The sequence below is a fragment of the Seriola dumerili genome, unplaced genomic scaffold (genome assembly GCF_002260705.1).
Source record: "Seriola dumerili isolate Sdu_G_001 unplaced genomic scaffold, Sdu_1.0 BDQW01000149.1, whole genome shotgun sequence".
Taxonomy (NCBI): domain Eukaryota; kingdom Metazoa; phylum Chordata; class Actinopteri; order Carangiformes; family Carangidae; genus Seriola; species Seriola dumerili.
In genome coordinates, this window is record NW_019174404.1 from 21,442,822 (window position 1) to 21,449,462 (window position 6,641).

A 6,641-nucleotide genomic window follows, 5' to 3' on the forward strand; every position below is an offset into this window, starting at 1 on the left:
ATCCAAATCACCAGAGCTGCAGATTTTTGATGAAGGTAAAATGTGTCACAACACAAATACAGATACTATTTTCTTTCAGTAAAAATTAAATTAAAAATCAGCATTATCCCTAAAATCCTGACTCACAATCACAATATCCATCAAAATAATCACAATATGTTTTTTTTTTTCATCTTGTTCAGCCCTAACAAGCTTTTATTTCAAAGTGGATATGACCATGATGATGATCCATGAGTCTAGTTCTCCTTCCAATCCAAACCAGTGTTACTCACCTTCTGTCTGTGTCAGAGACAGCAGAGCTGTTATTGATCTACAGTCTGTGAAGAGTCTTTGAGCGACTGTAACACACAGACAGCAGAGCTCAGTTCACTGTGGCAGCTGATCACACTTGTACATCACCAGAGACAGAGCAGACAGTTAGAGTTGACTGACTGGACTACAGGAGTCGTGTCTCATGGAGAACATACACAAACACTGTAGCCCCCCCCCCCTCCCCTCCCCCAGTGTCTCTGTGGGGCATCATGTCACTTCCTCCTGGGAGCTGAGAGTCATAGAAGTTTTTCCACCTGCTCCTCTGCCTCTGGTGTGAGGAAACTGACAGGAGTCACAGCCTCCATGTTGACTCAGCTTCCTCTCATCCAAAGCATTCCCTGAGGACCATATCCTGTGTGTGAGAGGGGGGGGTGGGGGGGGTGGGGGGTATGTGGCCTGGAGCGATCCAGATGACATGTGTAAGTTCATAGAGAACTGAAGTGTGTAAACTCAAAGTGGAGTCAAACAGAAAGCTGCATCCTGTCAGCCCCTGTGGTCTCTGTACCAGGTCCAGAGACCAGAATCCAACATGACACCATGCCCTCTGTAGAGAGAGAGGGTTCAGAAAACATACACTCTCACTTTGATGTCCACGGTTTCCTCTCCTATATATAACCACAAGAACAGTGAAAACACTGACACGTCCAAAAATGGATGGAGGTCACATGGAGACTGCCCACCTGTCAGAAACAAGCCCACAGGTCGTCTTTACAGGTTTTTACGACCCACAGTTATCTTCCAGTGTCAGGTGACATCTAGTGGTCGTAGTGTGATAGGAGCAAAGGAGGAAGTCATGTGATGTAGTGTAAAGAACAAAGTCCACGTTAGAGGAGGGATGGGGTGGATGAAGCTAAGGACCTTCACACAGGAAACAGTTGATCACCTGACGTCTCATCTCAAACCATCAGTAGATCAATGTTTTACTTTTGGTTTATGACCAGATACCAGTAAAACTGAAGCGTCATCAGCAGCAGCTGTCCTCTGTGTTGACTCTGTCCACTGTCTATTTATCCAGGTGCAGATCTCAGGCTGTAGGTGCAGATCTCAGGTGCAGATCTTCAGGCTGTAAGGTCACGATCATCAGGCAGATCTCAGGCTGTAGGTGCAGATCTCAGGTGCAGATCTCAGGCTGTAGGTGCAGATCTCAGGTGCAGATCTCAGGCTGTAGGTGCAGATCTCAGGTGCAGATCTCAGGCTGTAGGTGCAGATCTCAGGCTGTAGGTGCAGATCTCAGGCTGTAGGTGCAGGTCTCAGTAGGTGCAGATCTCAGGCTGTAGGTGCAGATCTCAGGCTGTAGGTGCAGGTCTCTGTCAGCAGCCTGTAGGACGGGGTACTTCATGTTTGGTGGCTCAGTCCTACAGCATGATTGTGCAGACAGTAGGAACACAGGCTGGATGCTGGTATTGTGTAGTGTGTAGTGTATGTACTGTGTTCAGTGTCCTTCAGCCAAATACAACAAACACAGGAGCCTCTTCTCACTGTCATGAGGTCACCAACTTGTGGTCTTCAGCAGAGCTGGATGTGTATATGTTCAGAGCCACTGTCCATGTGTCTCCACCTCTGTGTGTGTGTGTGTGTGTGTGTGTGTGTGTGTGTGTGTGTGTGTGTGTGTGTGTGTGTGTGTGTGTGTGTGTGTGTGTGTGTGTGTGTGTGTGACTAACCAGGAAATGGAACTACATTCTCTGGTCCTGATTGGTTATCTTTGAATATACATGACATGATTGATCTGTGAAGATGGTTGGACAATAATATTCTCATCGTATGATACGATGTTCACAGTAAATCTAAAGTCTGTAAACCAACATTTATAAACCTGCAGGAGAAACTGAAGTTTGAACACATGGGAAAGATTTGTATTTATGTAAAAAGAGACTGTGAATAATAAATAAAATAATCAGTGTTGAGGTCATGCAGAGACACTGAGAGAAGAAGAACATGTGTTACAGATATAAAGAAGAAGAAGGGCCCGCGCTGTTGTCCATCTTGAAAATCTACTACACCTGTCAGGATCTGCAGCGGGGACAAAGGTAACAGAACCACCTGTTCTCTGTTTGGACTCTGCTCTGTGATTGGACAGTGATTGTGTCTCTTTACAACTCTACAGACGGTTTCACTTTAACGTGAGTAGATGATTGGAGGACTAATTGGTCTGTTTGGTAAATGATCACCTGGTTAACTCTCCACCTCTGATACAGGGCAGCACACAGAGCAGACACTCTCCTCACAGTCTGTAGTGTCCCTCAGTCAGTGGATGAGACCCTCAGCATCAGGGTGGGGCGGTGGTTGGGGGTAGGAAGGAGCTCTCTCTCTTTCATCTGAAAGTGAGCCACACAGCAGGCAGCTCCTCTCAGATATGAGCCACTCTCTCATCTCAGTGAGCCATCTGATGTTGACACAGAGCTGCTGAGCTGCTGTGTTTGTACAATCACCTACTGATCACATGGACACCACCCCTCCCCACCCCCACCCCCCCAGTCTCCTCTCCTCCAAATGGTTTCAATAATCCATGGTGGATATAAGGGGGCCTTTAGAACTAAGACCATGTATCTGATGGAGACTCATCAGCCTCTCTGAAGATAGGGAACTACATTCATCTGTGTTGGTCTCTGGACGAGGTTAGACGATGCGTTACACTGATGTTGATGATGATGTTGATGATGATGTTGATGATGATGTTGATGATGACGAAGTGAGCTTGTTTCATCACGTCCTCCCAGCTGCCTGCAGAGAGCCTGCCTGGCCTCTTCCATGGCGTCTCACTCAGCACAGGTTAAATGCTCACAGACCTTCTGCATGTCAGATCCATTTGGTGAAAAGCAGCATTTTCAAATGAGGAAGACATCAATGAAGAGTTTCATAATGGACTGAATGCGGGAACGTTTTTACTTGTTCTGCCCCTGTGGCTGAAAACAAAATTAAAACACATCTTCTTACTTGTGACATACCTCCCTGTGGAAAAATATTCACTGTGCAGTAACATGGTCTCTGTCAGTGTTGTGATGAATATCTGTCACATTAATGTGTGTGTTACATGTTACTGCTGTAGATGTTGAAGGTTCAGCTCATTTAATAACTTCATACTGTTTCCAGCTCTGTGACGATTCATTTTCCAGCTGATCCAAGAGGTTTTTAAACAGTTTATTTATCTGAAGGAGAGGAAGAAGTTCCTCAACACATGAAGGAAACTTCATCCTTTATTTTATTATTCAAGGTCAAAACCAAGACATTTGGAGATACATGGTTTTCACTGGACAGGAACGGTATCAAAATTGTAATTTAAAAAGTAACTAAAACTGTGAGACAAATGCAGTGGTGTAAAAACTACAATATTCACCTCTGGGATGTGGAGGAAGGTAAGTATAACGTTGTATAAAATGGAAATACAGAAGTAAAAATCCTCAAATTTGTAGTCAAAGAAATTGAGAAACAAAAAGAAAAGAACCAAAGACAGTATTTGAAAATACAGCTCCTCCTGCAGATCCCTGCTCATATCCACGCACTTTATACCACAGTTAGCAGGAGGCTAAACTGTTAGTGGTTAGAGTCAGTCCTGTGGCGAAGGGACCGTTACCTCAGCAGTGTATTTGTTTGTAGTTGAATATCACAACCACCGTTCTCTGACATCCAGGTCCAGCTCAACCTGTTCTCTCACTCCCCCTCCTCCTCTTCCTCCTCCTCCTAACTAACTGCTGCAAAGTTAGAAAATATGTGTAAAAATATGATGTAGGAGCATATTCAGAATTTGTAACCTTCGTGTCTGAAGCAGTAGAAGTTTCCCCATCAGACAAATGAGTGTATGTTGTGGGGTCTCCACATTCCACATCAGTCTGCCATGTTGTCACCCTCTACTTGTTATTACATCAGATATATTGGTGCAAACACCTGGCACGGTAACATGGGAAACAAGGGTTAGGAAATGGTGCGTTCCAGCTCTATTAGACTGAGGGAGACCTCCATCTGAGAATCAGATAGGACTTATCTCTCACAAATGACTTAAGTGGCTCCTTATAAAGGCCCTTTTCTATATGAATGCTTTTCTGCACAACACTGCAGACAACTCAAGGTATTTGGCAAATGTCAGATTTTAGACTGACAAATAGAAAATACTGTTGGCTGTAACTAGACTGTAACTAGACTGAAACTAGACGTCTGCTGGAGCCCAGAAAGAGTTTATGGCATTCACGAGTGTTCATGAAATCTGGCTGTTTCCAGACTTTCAGCCACATCTCAGTGTCTTCATCAGTTGGATGGACATGGCTGAACTGTCAGAGCATCTACTAAACCACCACGGACACACAATAGACTATTAACATGAAATAATAATCTCTATATTGATGTCTTCAACAACTAATTGTCTCACTGCTCATGACTGAGCACCTGTGTTTGCTAACATTAGATCATATGACATTTTATATTTGTAATGAAATGACAAGCTAACACTAGAAATGAAAGGGCACGCTATTAGCTAGCTAACATTAGATAGCTAACATTAGATAGCTAACATTAGATAGCTAACATTAGATAGCTAAATTGTAACTTCAGGCTAAAGTTAGAAATGTGACAGATCACCACTGAGACTTTAATTATATAGACTTTAATCCAATAGACTGACTCAAATCCCATCTCAAATATCATAGGCTACTGTGAAAAATAAAACATGTGGTGGTGTGTTTGTTATTTTAATAAATGATCATTGCCTTAAGAAACTAGAATTACTGTCTCGTGGTTGGTCCTCCTCCACTCAGGCTAGTTTCAGGTTACATCCCTGAACCTGTGTGAAATTTTGTCATAATTGCTGTGTGAAGTCATGAGTAATTCAGAAGGCCAAAACCTTGTTTTGTGAGGTCAACCTGACCTTGACCTTTGACCTAATCAGTTGAAATCTAATCAGTTCATCCTTGTGTCCTAGCAGATGTTCATGCCAAATTTGAAGAAGTTCCATCAAGGCGTCACTGAGATATCGTGTCTGTGAGAATGGGATGTATACACGTACGTATGCTTCCAGCTCTGGCTGCTTACTACTCTGGACATGGACGCCATGATGAGCACCATCTATGCATGACACCCTGGATACTGAGATCGATCCAGTCTGACCATAAGGACGAGGAGACTCACATGCTTATTGTGGAGGGCTTCCTGCTTTATACCTATGGACCTTTGATCGACCCACTGCACCAACATTACCATATGAAAAATGCAAAAACAGGAAGCTCTAGGAACTACGTGGTGCCAGACTCCCCCAGTCTTTGATGGCCATGTCTGGCCCATGTATTTGAAACACAAGAACACAAGCAGTGGGAATTTTTGGAGGAAGGAAATGAATTATGACATTGAATTCACAGCCAATTAGAAGAGGGGGGGGCAGTTATATAATAAAAAATTACGGAATAAGCAGATTTGGCCATCAAGCCCTATTTTCTCGCCATTAAACTGCGATATATTACACAGCCCCAGTACATGTTCCCTATCATCTGCAGCAGCAAGCCCGGACCCTCCTGGCACCAACATTGGCTGTCACCAGCATTAAAGACATCACTGGGACAACAAACACTGTGTGACCTCTGTAAGTTTCTGGAGGTTTTCCTACTACCACCACACTTTTGAACATTTGAACTCTTGCATTCTAATTCACATACTTTGCACCAAACAATCCTTTCTTAAGAGGGCAAGTAAAATCTGTCAAAAACAAACAAACATTGAACATTCTTCATTTTACTCTTATGCTTTGAAACAAAAAGTCTTTTGTATACGCTGACAGAGAATCCCAATTTACACTGGCCTTTAAATTAACAGTAGCCTGCAGTGCACAGAAATTAAGTCATTGAAAGATTAAAATAACAATCCCATAAATCCATATGTACAGGAAAGCCCACATTTACACACCTAAAAGATTTTTAAAAATTCAGTGTGTTTCAAAAATACACAGACTTAAACCAATCATCCCTTTATTACTTTCCATTTACCACAGAGATGCCTGTTATAGAGATAACAGAGATGTATGTGTGCTATTGCTAAATCGATGTGAAGTCATTAGGTATGTTTTTAATCCCACCCACTATACCATCACCTTTAGATGGACGCCTGTTCAGCAGTATCAGGGTGAGCAGGGCCCAACAGTACCGCTCAGAACTGCCAGAATCAAAGAGGTAGATACTAAGTTACACTCAGTACTAACAATGTATGTTTTTATAGTCAGTCAAGTGAAATACACAGTCAATTCCCTGGGCATTGTGTGGTTGCAACACACTTTAGCAGTAAATAAGCACTGCTTATGCAGCCTGTTTTATTATTGCAGGATGAAGCAAAGATCAAAAAACTGCCTGTGGAGG